Genomic DNA, 13844 nt, shown 5'->3' with positions numbered 1-13844 from the left:
AAGAGCCCGCCTAGAGAACAGAAACATATATTTCAAGTTTTAGCAGTCAGGAGCCCGCCTGGAGAACAGAGGCATAGTTTCAAGTCTTAGCGGTCAAGCATCACCCGGAGAAAGGGCAAAGCATCTCAGATCACAATTCAAGTCAGCAACAAAGGAGGCTTGCGGAAAGAATGCGAGTCAATAGTCCGAGACGACCAGCGGAAGTTGGTCACAATCCAAATAATAAAAGAAGAGGAGAAACAAAAAGAAGGCAAAAGGAATCCAAATGCAGAAGTCGAGAAAGATGTGAATTGCTTAAGACGTGATTGGAGTCACAAACGTGGGGTGCTGTCCGGGTTTGGTCCGAAAAGCTGAGGAAGAATGAATTAGCACCGGCAACTAGCAAACATCAAGGTTCAGATCCAAAGTCTGCATGAAGAACCATTCAAGACTCAAGATCAAGCTTCAGAAGACTTATAGATAGGAATCTTGTAACTTGTAGTTGACAAGCTTAGCTAGTCTTTTTCATTTATTTTGATTTTTGATGTAATAACAGGACCGCGGACCGGAACCTCGGCGGAACGGCACCTCGACTAGCTCTCCACCTCAGCATACTCCATCGTCTCACTCACTTCTGAACTACACGTGGCCTGATTCCTTTATAGCCAAGGATATGTAGGCAGCTCAGATACCAGGGCTCGGTCACATCCCTCTTTTCTCTTAGTTTTAGTCTCTCCAAATAAGGGTCGGGTCAAAAACCTGTCTAGTCATTCTTTGTCTGAAAACTCTTCGAGTTTCCAGTCAAAGAGGGGCAGCTGTTGACATGTGATTTTTGACCCTCCCCGAAATTTTACCCATTTTTAGCGTGTAAATATTTAATGTAGGCCTAATATAGCTATTTCAACTATTTTTGACTTCTTTACTTTATTTTATTATCAGAAATGAAAATTACAAAAAAAAAATATTTTAGTTTATGTATTTGTCATAAATTCGAAAAAATGCAAAAAAATAGTACCCTATTTTTATCTTTATATAATTTCGAAAATACAAAAAATAGTTTCATGTTTAGTTTAATTAATTAGGATTAGTTTTGACATGGTGTAGTATTTCTATCTTATTTTAAAAGGTATTATGTAGTCTAGGGACCCTTCTAGACTCTTCTTTAGGACAAAAAATAAATAAAAAGACCCTAAGGACTTAACACAAAAAGCCTAGGGACTAATTGGCAAAATACACAAAATATAACCCTAATCCCTACCCTATATAATAGTACCTACACCCTATACAAAAAAAAAAAAACAAAAAATACACCTAAAAAACCTTCAGCCGCAATTCACCAGACCCCGACTCCCATCGTTCTTATTCCTCTATCTTCAAGATATAAACGACCTTCAACAGCCACAAACGACCCCCTGTTTAACAAACACAAACGAACCACCAGTCCCGTTCTTCTTCAACTAGCAATTAGTGTTGTTTCTTTCTCGCCAAAAACACAAAGCAGCAGGGACGCCTGGTCATCGCTGCCATCTCCGGCAAGTTGGCCAGCGAGTCGTCGAGCTTCAACACCTCCGTTAATCTCAGTTGAAAACACCCTCCAAACTTCAGCTTTGAATGACTCCAAAGTGGCGTGAAACCAGTCAAAAAACAAACAACCTCTTACGTGACATTACGGCGTCTTGCGTCGAGATTTCCGAGTCGCGGTTCTGTCGGTCTTGCTTGTATTTTTCAGTGTTTGCCGCCGGGTTCTATGTGCTAGTTGAACGACTTTGTAGTTGTACCAAGCTGTATTTGGACAATCGTTTATGAATATACGGAAGAGTTTTTTTTTCATGGAGTTCTAAAGTGACTGAAATCGTTGGCTGCTTACATAGTTACCATATCACCTGGACTCTTAGTATGTGTTTGGATAAATTATGAGTCGAAAGCATAAGAATAAATTACTTCACGTGTTTCTGGCTTTCGTCAGAATTTTGGTCCAAAGACGAAAGCACTGAATTGAGGCTCTTTCAAAAGATTTCGCAAAAAAAAATAAAAACGTGATGGGGTATTTGAGATTGAAATAAACTCCCATTTCAAAACGTAAGAACTGAGAAGGTTGAAAGAATATTTTGGTTGCTCGTTTCCAGCATGAACAGTGATTAAGGCGTGGGTTTGAATCCGTATTTGGTTGAGTTTCCGGTACTAATTCGGGTTTCGTCCGGAGTTGGTCACATTTTGAGTGTTAGACATTGAAACAACCGATTCCCCGGCTATATTGAGGTTCAACTCTTCAATCCTCTACTCATTTTATTCTAGCTTAATGTTAATTGTTCACTCGAATTGGTTATAGCTGAACATGATTTTATCACAGTATAAAAATTGGGTTGCTATTCTTTAACTGAACTGCGCCAAATTAGATTAAGTAGAATCGAGGGGTGTCGTGCCAAAAATAAATTTCAAAATGCATGGCCCTCATTTAACTATTTCTTTTAAACCCTTAGAAATCGGGGCATGCCATTTAGTTGAACTTTCCATGGCCCTCGCATACTTGAAACGCGTAGTTGCTTTAGGTACGTGTTTAATAATATTACTTTCCTAAATTCGGGTGCACATTTATGTGACCCAAATCCAAATCCCAACGAAGTTAAAATATGACAAAAACCGCGGGTGCATTTATGTGACGTGGTTCGAGATGTATTTTAATGACGTTGCAATTCTCTTTAAAAATAATAATAAAAGCGGTTAAAAAGTTAAAATTTGCACATAGGTTTATAATTTTTAAAATCAAATAATTTAAGCCGAATATAACAGTTGAGCGACCGTGCTAGAACCACGGGATCCGGGGGTGCCTAACACCTTCCCTCGGGTCAACAGAATTCCTTATTCAGAATTTCTGGTTCGCCGACTCCAATTGGGAAGTCGAAAATTTTCCTCGATTTGGGATTTAAATTAAATCGGTGACTTGGGACACCAAAAGCCAATCCTATCCCAAGTGGCGACTCTAAAAATAAATAAATAATCCCATTTCGAATAATGTCACTTTAAATGGAAAAACTCCCTTATACTTTATCCTTCGGGGTAGGTGTTTCTACTCAGTCTTTAATCAAGATTGAATTTTTCTTTTGCTCTATCTGATTTATCCAATTAAGTATTTTTGCTGAATTTGATATACAGGTCCAATATTTCCATATGGAAATTCGTAAACAAGAAAAAAGAGAAAAGATGATGCCTCCTTTACCATTTCAACAGTGGAATGAGATGGGGGATTTTTGTTCTAATTTGATATGGTTGGTTATTGGGAAAGGGTCTCTCTATTTGGTATTGAATTGGCTAGTGTCAATCTTGAAGTGGACTCGACATCAATATTTTATTAGGTACTCCATAGTGATATAAGAAAGTATCCTCTTCTGACTTTGGAATAGAATTTGGACTCCAAAGGTCTCTTTGAATTTTTCCCTTTTCTCTTCACATTTCATAATTAACATCTTTCCCTGTATTTATGGATATCCACTGTTTTATTTACAGCAGCAGACAGACTAAAAACAAGAAGTATTAATGGTTCGAAGAGAGAGTTTAAGGATGAACCTGACGTTAAGATTGCTACACACATATTCACTTTCTGTGATCTTGAAGCTGCTACAAGTAACTTCATGCCAGAATCTTTTATAGGTGAAGGACGGTTTGGACGTGTGTATAAAGGGTGACTATCTAGCGGTCAGGTAATTCCCGTTGAGGCTTGGTCTTTTACTTCTCCCAGATTATCATGCAACCATGCGACATCCTTATTCCTTGGGATTAGAGGGTTCTGGGTATCAGTATGTCTGACACACATGTGTTTCTCTCTTCTGGCTTAAATGCTTTATCGTGGGCTCCGCGCCATAGGTAGTGTACTTAAGTGGATCTGAAATGTGGAATTTCTATTTGTGATCCTATTCTCACACAGATAAAGGTTCTTGCCAGGGGGAAGATGAGATTCGAGAATCTGCATAGCATATAAAATAGTCAAGCCTTCTGCCTTAACTGAGGAACCTGTGGGAGCTGATCTTCAGATACTTCATAAGATGTAGGAACAACAGAAGTTTTATTTTTGCAACCCTGAAGAAACAAATCATGTGATGCGAAATTTTTTCACCTTTGGCTTCTCCTAATCTAATTTTGAAAAGGGCACTTACATGCACTTCTTCTTATTACTTGTGTTTAACTATTACGGTAGAGAGACTGTTTCTAATAGACCCTCGGCTTAGAAAGAGTTAGAAAAGGAAGAACGGTTATATATATATATATATATATATATATATATATATATATATATATATATATATATATATATATATATATATATATATATATATATATATATATACACACGTACTATATTATAAGCATGAACACCATAAGTTAAAGTTAATTTACAATAACATCACTTAAAATGTGAGTGACTTTTTTACCCTTAAAACTAATTATTCTTTCCAATTCTTCTAAAGTGTGGTTTTCTATTTTCGTACTTACATTGGCATTTAGTGAATTTACTAGTAGTACTTCCTCCGTTTACTTTTACTTGGTACGTTTTGACTTTTCACGTCCTTTAAGAAATAATAAATGAAGTGCATTATTTACCATGATACCCGTATTAATTGATGCATATTTTATTGGATTTGTGAAAATAATTTGAAATAAGTAATAAATACTATGGGTATAACAAGAATTTTTTTTTTTGTGTGTTCTCTTGATATGCTTAAAGTGTCAAGTAAAAATGAAAATCTATTTTTAGTATACATACCAAATAAAAGTTGACGGAGGGAGTACATTTTACGTACAAAAAATCTACATTTCAATCAGTAGGGGGTCAAAAGAAAAAAACGATTCAATAAGAGAGACATTTCATATAGACATTGCTAGAGGTGGATTTAGAATTTTATATTTATTAGTTCCTATAATAATATCAAGTTAATGTATATTATTACTTATAGCTACCTTTTCTATTTTATAACAAAATAAGTATTTATTTATACTTACTATTGAGGCATGAAATACGTCAATTATGTTTTTTCTCTCTCTCTCTATCAGCAAGATTCAATCATCTCTCTTCTCCATCAAATCAACAAAATCGTCGACATCATCATCGTGAACATCGTCGGAATCGTCATCGGCACAATCATCCACTATTGGCTCATCCTCTTAGGTGAACAAATTTGGCAATGGCTACGCCGGAGAAGATTTGAGGGCCGGGTTTTTGTTCGTCTCTATTTTTAATTTTAATACAAAGTATACAGTATTTTGCTTGGCCGAAAAATGCCATCTCCGGTGAACTTTCTTTTCTTCTTTGCTACTTTAGTTACATACAGTGATACAAATACATTGTATTCTATACAAATACACTCAAATATATTATATTATTGTATAAATACATTATTTTTCGTCTGTCTTTATGTATTTCGAAGGTCTGTACAGCCGAATATCACTGCGTTTTGAGATTTTTTATTGTTAGAATACAGTCGAATTGGCTATGGTGAAACTAAAAGTATAGAAACTAAAAATAAAATATTTCCAAATGAGACACAAAGAACAATAATAACAAAATTGAACTTCCAGATTCTATGATTATTCCTTTACAACTGAAGAAGAATCTCCGGACCATTTATTCGCTATGACATTCTCAAATGTACACCCATGCTCCTCTATTCCATGTATTCGCGCGATTCTATTTAAATACAGTAAGGTAATCAAGAAATAAGATTTTCGTAGTGGAATGAGATGGGGGATTTTTGTTCTAATTTGATATGGTTGGTTATTGGGAAAGGGTCTCTCTATTTGGTATTGAATTGGCTAGTATCAATCTTGAACTGGGCTTGACATCAATCTTTTATTAGGTACTCCATAGTGATATAAGAAAGTATCCTCTTTTGACTTTGGAATAGAATTTGGACTCCAAAGGTCTCTTTGAATTTTTCCCTTTTCTCTTCACTTGTCATAATTAACATCTTTCCCTGTAGTTATGGATCTCCACTATTTTATTTACAGCAGCAGACAGACTGAAAACAAAAAGTATCAATGGTTCGAAGAGAGAGTTTAAGGATGCATATGACGTTCAGATTGCTGCACACACATTCACTTTCCATGAGCTTGCAGCTGCTACAAGTAACTCCAGGCCAGAATTTTTTATAGGTGAAGGAGGGTTTGGACGTATGTATAAAGGCGACTACCTAGCGGTCCGGTAATTCCTGTTGAGCCTTGGTCTTTTACTTCTTCCAGATATTCATGCAACATTGATTAAAATTGAAATTCCACTGTTAGATTTATCTGGTTTGGCTATGAATTGAGACTTATGTTGAAACCAGCACGGCCCAACATTATTTAACTTTGCATAATATCTAATTACAGATAAATTAATCTTGCAGGTATCGAGTAGACAATGAAACTGGAAAGGTTTATAAAGTCAGTAAGTCATCCATCTAATAGATAGCCTATGATATTTGTAGAACTTTACTTGAACAACAAGCTTTACTAACTTACTACCTACTAAAAATGTACTAATTAACATGATCAGTACATCCACAAACTTATCTGAACCTACTATTCAATATCATGCCTTTTTTTTTATTAATATAATGCAACTTTAAGCTTTCAGTTTTACCATTAATAAGATAATTTATAGCCACATAAATATTTATAGCTTGTTTTTTTATCATAAATTTTAAAAAAAAATCCTGTTAAACTTCATGCATGTTTAAATTTGTCACATAAAATGAAATTGGAGAGCATATCACTACAGGAAATATGAGCTATGGCGACATTAAATAAATGTCATATTAAGTAACATAAAAGTCACATAATTAATTACCGACGTTTATTTTACATTTAAGCCAAATGTCGGAAATCTCAATGTCGGAAATTTTTTGACATTTAAATAACTGTCGGTAAATTCTTAGCGACATTTATTTACTGACTTTTATCAACATGTCACCCATTTGAGTTATAACCATATAGTTTGCGACATATAAAAAATGTCGGCAAATTGTTTGTCAATTTACAAAATAGAGATGTATGATTAAGATTTAAAACAAAGACATCTAAATATATATATAAAGTTGGCTCTAAGAGAGGTTGATGTGGCACCTCTCTTGGCCCAGCATTGACATTTATCTTACTTGTCAGTTTTTTTGATATTTTTCCTTCTAAAAATAATGAAAAAACATTCCAATAAAGAAAACTAAAAGTCACTGCAAAAGAAACGTCGTTTCCCTGCAGAAGAAACGAATGCTTCTTTTACTCCTGTTAAACGACTCTTCTCTTCCTCTTTTTCGCAAATCTCCTCTCCTTAAAGTGTCTTCTTCTTTTCCCCTTCTTCCTACAATCGCCCATCGCCCAAGGTAAAATACTTCGTTTGCTCTTTAATATTTTAAATTTTACCTTGAATTTCTATTTCTCTTATTTCTACTGTTGCTAGAGGTAAATCGCCTCTCTCTGATTTTGTGATTTGCTTATCTCTTTCTTATTTTTTTAGATTTATTTGGCGTGTATTTTCTGTGTCACTGTATCCAATTTGCTTTAGGATTTGTGACTCTCAACATGTATGGCTCCGCATGTTTTTTCTCCTCAAATATTTTGGTTAGTTTCAAATATCAAATTATTGCTTCAAATTGCATTTATGGGACTTGGCATGTCTGTCTGTATTATATTGTTGTTGGCCCGACATTCATCAATTAAGACAATCATAATCCATGAAACAAGTGCGAGAGGATTTGGAAGTGCAACATATTTACTAGGTCAATTATCAATGATATAGATTGTTGTCTCATATTTAGAGGATTGTATTGTACTATAGTAATATTTGTGGGTAAATATCAATGCATAATTTTCCTTTGCTATGCAACAACAAGAACTATTTTGCTTTTCTTTTACCCATATTGATTTTCTGATGATTAATTGTGTGTTCACCTTCTTCTTCCATCGGTTCTCTTCATCACTTCAGGCTTTGCTTATGTTCCATGTTGTTTGTTCTTAGTGATAAGCTTAATTCTATTTCTTAAATAGTTTGTATGATTTTTTTTGAACTGTATGGGGTAAATATGACTTTGCTTTTTCGAATTTTCTGTAGCTTCTAATTGTTGTCGACTATCTAATCCTTATTATGGCTTTGACATAATTGGCTTTCAGGATATTCTCTTTCCAGCTTTGCCGATTTCATCCAAGTTCAATAAAAGAGTGACCTTTGGTTGGTGCAACTTTACGGATTCATATCTCTCTGTATATGATTTCTTTTATTAATAAGGACTTACCATGGTCTACATATTTAGGGGAGAAAAAACGAAAGAAAAATCTATCTATATATAAAAGAGAGAATAGATAAGGTGATGTGGCACCTCTATTTCGCCTAGAATTATATTTATCTTTTTTTTTTTTTTTTTTGCTTTTTCCTCTACTTCTTATTTATTTATTATATCTGAATATAAGCTGCTCAAAGTTATGAAGGCTGATTTGAGTGAGATTTGAAATTTAATTTTGTCATCTTATTTGGCTCATATTTGTATTTGAGTCCTAACTTTGTTGCGGCATTATTGGTGCTTGGTGGGGTTCATAAGCACTTGTTATTATTTATGTCACAGTGAAGAGTTCCTTTGGTTTGTTTGGTCTATGCTGCCGGATTTCCATCTCTATAGTTGGTTGATTTATGATTGCCAATTTGGTAGGGAAAGTTGCTTCTATAACTGTTGCACAGGCTGAAATGATAGATTGAAAAAACCTGAAGCAGTTATCAGATGGTGTGGGTACGTAGAATTTAATTTCTTATTCTTTAAGGTTACTATGACTTAAAATGGGAGTATGAGCCTCTAATATTCTGTGTCTTAATTAGGTGTAATATTCTGTAGGTAATACACATATAACATCATGTGTAAGAAGCCACATGAACATGCTACCTTATAGAGGGCTTTACTCTTCAATTCCATAGCTGGATCCAAGGCCAAGTGATTCTGCTTTCCTGATTGCTTCTCCGTAACAAATAAGCGGGTTTATATTTATCTTTCTATTATTGCTCTGTCATGAATTTTGCAGGTTATGATCTTAGTCTATTTTTATATCGTTGCTCAACGGGCAAGTTCCCTCTTAACCAATTGTACCGTTCTTTATTTAGTTGACCTCAATATGTTTTATTTAAGAATAATGTGATTATATTGATTTTGTTCATGTTAAGAGAAATGATATGTTTTCTCTCTTCAATCTGAAACAAGCTTCTTAATAATATTATGGCATATATTAAGGCATTTTTACTTTGCTTAATTCATTGAGTTGTGTCATGAGGCAAACGTAATGAAGACCTAAAAAGCTTAATCCTTTTATATTTGTGAAAAGGTGATTTTGGAACTTCTTCTGGCTAAGTGACCTATTATATTCTTTTCTTTTGCTTTTTGCGTTGTTGTTCCTTTCTCATTTCTTCCTTTAGTTATATTTAAAAATTCATAGTGTGCAAGTACAATTAACTTTTCCCCTGCCGTAGTAATTCATTTACTAGATACTTATTACTCATTTATGTACTATTTTATGGTTTCAAACTTTTCACGTTCCTCCTTAATTGTTCATTTACTTGGTATCAATTTATGTGCTCCCTTAAATTCTCTTTTTCTTTCTTTTGTTAAACCTATTTGATAACTTAAAAGGAGGTAATGTAACGATCAAATGCATCCCTCAACTTGGAAGTTCATATTTTTCATTTGTTCCTTTGTAGTTTCTCTTTATTTTTGATAATAGGTGAATTTGACTATAATCACACCTTAAATTATCACCTTCTTGTGTAGTTTTAATGCTAAAAGTGATGACAAAATGCTCTCATTAGTGCTTTTCATGATTTGTAGGTGATATATGTATAAGGAGGGCTAAGGAGCAGTTTTGGAGTTAAAAGTGATGAAAAAGAGGCCAACTGTGAAATTTCCCAAGTGAACCAGGCAAAACAGGTCGAGGAATTCAGAGTACCGGATCCACCGCGGTTCCACCGCGACCGCGGCAGAACCGCGGTGGGAAGCAGCTGCAGAAGATGTGAGAATCCGCGAGGGTGTTTGGTCGCGGTTCTACCGCGTCCGCGGCAGAACCGCGGCAGGCGCAGAAACTTCAGGGACCAAAGTGTCAATTACGGAATTTTTAGATCTAAAACCTATTTAAAACATTAGACTTCGCTCAAGAGAGGCATGTATTGATTTTTTAGGTTTCTTAGCAAGGAAAACCATTGTGAGAAAAGACTCTAAACATCTTTCTTTTTTTCTTTTGATTTTTATGATGAATTCAATCTTAGTTTATTTTCCCATAGCCATGAGTAGCTAAATTCCTTGTCTAAGGCTTTGATGGAACCTATTGGGTGATGAACTTCTTGTTTATGTGAATACAAATTGCTAGTTTAATCTTTATTTGTTCAACTTCGTGTTCGTTGTAGTTAATTGACAGGATCCTCAATTAGCTGTGTCTATTTAGTGTGCATAACTTGGAAAAGAGTGCATATTTAGGGTATTGTTGAACAACACCACTCCTAGATTATTAGAGGAATCTATGATTGCGGGTTTAAAGGCGGGATTAGGGATAACGAAGCCTTGGGTGCAATCTAAAGTGAATTGTGCTAAATAAAGTAAGCTAGTGTATCTCGGGAGAGTGCAATAGTAGATTACTGTGATTACTCGGGAGAGATTTGCGGTAAGATTAGCGTTCATGATTGATAGAGATGTGTGGGTAAATTTGTATGAGCATAAACAGAAGGGATTCCATCAATAGGGGAAATCCTTGCCTTAGCTTTTTCTTATAATTGTTTACAACCTTATTAATTTAGTTACAGTCATTTAGTTACTTGCAAGCTAGTTGTTAAAGAACACTCAACTGAGAATTTGAATATTTGAGAAGCTGGTTCTGAAGACTTAGTGGGTCTGAAGATAGCGGTTGATAGGTTAACTCTCTGTGGATTCGACCCTGGGCGTAATACTCGGGTTATATTTGCAACGTCCGCAGAGTCCTTTTTATAAGGCATAGTTGGGCGTGATCAGTCTCACACATTGCTTTCATCAGATCACTGTTTAGATTGGAGCCATTATCAGTGATGATTGACTCTGGGATGCCGAACCGGCAAATGATACGGTCGCGGACAAAGTCTGCCACAACCTTCTGGTCACTGCCTTATATGATGCTGCTTCAACCCATTTGGTGAAATAATCAATTGTCACTAGAATGAACCTGTGCCCGTTTGATGCGGCAGGCNCATTCCCGCTAATGGGGACAATACCGAACGTATAAGTTCAAAAACACAGCTCACATAATCAGCATCTTGGTGCTCAAGCTATAAGCAAAATCCAGCCTCAAGTCCACCCAACTGGCCCGACATCAACTCACAAAGATCACGTCTCACCCCTCGATCAGGGCATCACAAGCTATTTAGGCACATCTGTTACTGAGCGCTCACGCGCGCGTACGAACACGTCGAATGAATTTCAAGAGTTTCTTTTCAAGTTGAATCAAGAACGCACGATAAGAATTCAAGAATGTGAAGTTTTCCTAAAGGTTCTGCAGCCTCTCGAGGATAAGTACAGACGTCTCCGTACCGATCCATGAGACTCTACTAAACCGGCTCATGACTTGCGAGACCAAGTAAACTAAGCTCTTATACCACCTTGTCACGACCCAAACCCCGATCGTGATGGTGCCCAACACATTTCTAGGCAAGCCCGACCATTTACACAACCTTAGCCAAATAATCTAATTAAATAAATAAATGTTCACTACTATAATACCAATTTAGTGCGGAAATTCTGATATAATCTCTAACATTCGAAAATCCCAAAGTAAAATACTAAGTAGCCCACAGAATCTGGTGTCACGAACATGAGCCTCTAGAAGCAGATTATTCACCTATTATAAGTCCGACTAGGAAAATAATACGAATAAAATAATGAAAGATAGAAGGGAGAGATCAAGGCTGTGAACGCTATGCAGCTACCTCGACACTCCCAGATAACTGCTGCTCAGCTAACAAGCCCTCACTCACCCTTTGGTGTACCTGGATCTGCACACAAGGTGCAGGGAGTATTGTGAGTAATTCCAACTCAGAAAGTAATAAACATAAATAAGGGTTGAGAGTAAGAAATCCTGGACAGGCACAAAGTAAGCTATAATTACAGCAGCTCAATCTAAATCATATCAACTCAATAAACTAATGAATACTTAGAAATATCACAACAGACAAATAAGTAAATGGCAATCAAGTATGCAATGCAACACATAAACTGGTACCTCCAGTACCCCGCTACGGCCGTGCAGCCCGCTCCATTTATTAAACGTCGACGGCGCTCACTGGGGGTGTGCAGACTCCGGGAGGGGCCCCTTACGGCCCAAGCGCAATAATAAGCCATCTCGTGGCATCAAATAGGCTCTTGGCCTCATATCAATATCATTATAATACTGTTGCGGCGTGCAGCCCGATCCCATACTCAGTCCAAAATCACATAATAGTATAAAAATATTCAACCCAAACTTCATTTAAAAATATTAACTTAATTTCTAATTTAAGAAAATGGCTGAGATTTCAAAAACAGTATTAAATACCAGGACTGAGTTTAATATTTATAAATATGGTAAGAAACCATTAAAATAATCCATGAAGGATTCAAGTAGTTGGCACGAAGCCCAATTATGACAATTAATCCATTTTTATAAGGATATTACAAATCTACAATCAAATAGGTATCAATTTTATTAAGCGGGACGGACCGAGTCGCAATCCCTGACGGTGCTCTACCCCACGCCCGTTATCCGGCGTGCAAGTCACCTCACATAGCACTACGTTATGCAAATTCGGGGTTTCGAACCCTCAACACAGCATTTACATTTATTACTAACCTCAAAGCCGGCCAAGGTCCTAGCTTGCTATGCCCTTGCCTTTCGAATTCACCTCTTCGTGCGTCGAATCTGACCAAAACCACAACGAATACGTCACAATATGCTAAGGGAATATAACCCAATCGAAAAGACTCGAAAAACATCGAAAATCACGAAGTTGGCAAAACCCGAGCCCCGGGCCCACTTCTCGAAAAATTATAAATTTTACATCAGCGGATTCCTTATCTCGCCACGAGTCTATACATATAAAGAACACCAAAATCGGAGTCCAAATGACCCCTCAAATTCCCATTTTTGTTCTCTTAGGTTTCAAGCCCTAAACCAACATTTTTGACCTTAATTCTTTGAGTTTTCAGTGTAATTCCATGTATTTGCATGATAAAATTGTGTTCTAAGTCCAAGAATGCTTACCTGATCGAAGTCCTTGAATTTCCTCTTCAAAATCGCTCAAGAACACCCCAAGTCCGAAGTTAAAAATATGTTTTCTGTAAAATTTCGCGAAGGGAATTAAAACCCTTTCTGACCAGTTATTTCCGCATCTGCGACTTCCGCTTTTGCGATGGGGAGCCGCTTCTGCGGACAAGACCGCTTCTGCGGTTACTAGACCGCTTCTGCGGTCTCGCATCTGCGATTCCTTTTACGCAGGTGCGGTTTCCTTTAGCCTTCCAAAATGTCGCTTCTGCGGTTCTTGAATCGCTTCTGCGGTCCCATTTCCGCAGGAGCGAAAATACCAGAAGCAGCACAGGTTCTGCAATCTCCTAAGTTCAACACTTCCCGTTAGCCATCCGAAATCACCCCGAGGCCCTCGGGACCTCAACCAAAAATACAAACATGATCCAATACCTTATTCAAACTTGCTCCAATCATTAAAACACCTCAAACAACACTAAAACCATCATTTCTCATCGAATTCAAGCCTAAGTTCTTCTAAAACTTCCGAAACACGCATTCGATCAGAAACCCAACCAAAACACCTCCGAATGACCTGAAATTTTGCACACACATCCAACATCACCTAA

General features: G+C 36.5%; 1 long non-coding RNA gene across 2 annotated transcripts; it reads left to right on the top strand.

Moving 5' to 3' along the window:
- Window positions 1-7190: 7190 nt before the first annotated feature.
- LOC109221591 lies at window positions 7191-9749 on the top strand. Of its 2 annotated transcripts, none has more exons than XR_002067286.1 (4): window positions 7191-7328; window positions 8116-8173; window positions 8649-8726; window positions 8829-9749. It is a non-coding gene; the product is annotated as an uncharacterized LOC109221591 (long non-coding RNA). The 2 variants fall into 2 exon arrangements; XR_002067287.1 differs by having other exon boundaries at window positions 8813-9749.
- The last annotated feature ends 4095 nt before the right edge of the window (window positions 9750-13844 follow it).

Source organism: Nicotiana attenuata, unplaced genomic scaffold (genome assembly GCF_001879085.1).
Source record: "Nicotiana attenuata strain UT unplaced genomic scaffold, NIATTr2, whole genome shotgun sequence".
NCBI classification, from domain to species: domain Eukaryota; kingdom Viridiplantae; phylum Streptophyta; class Magnoliopsida; order Solanales; family Solanaceae; genus Nicotiana; species Nicotiana attenuata.
Note: the sequence above shows the minus strand (reverse complement) of the source record. Positions and strands in the feature narration are given on the sequence as shown.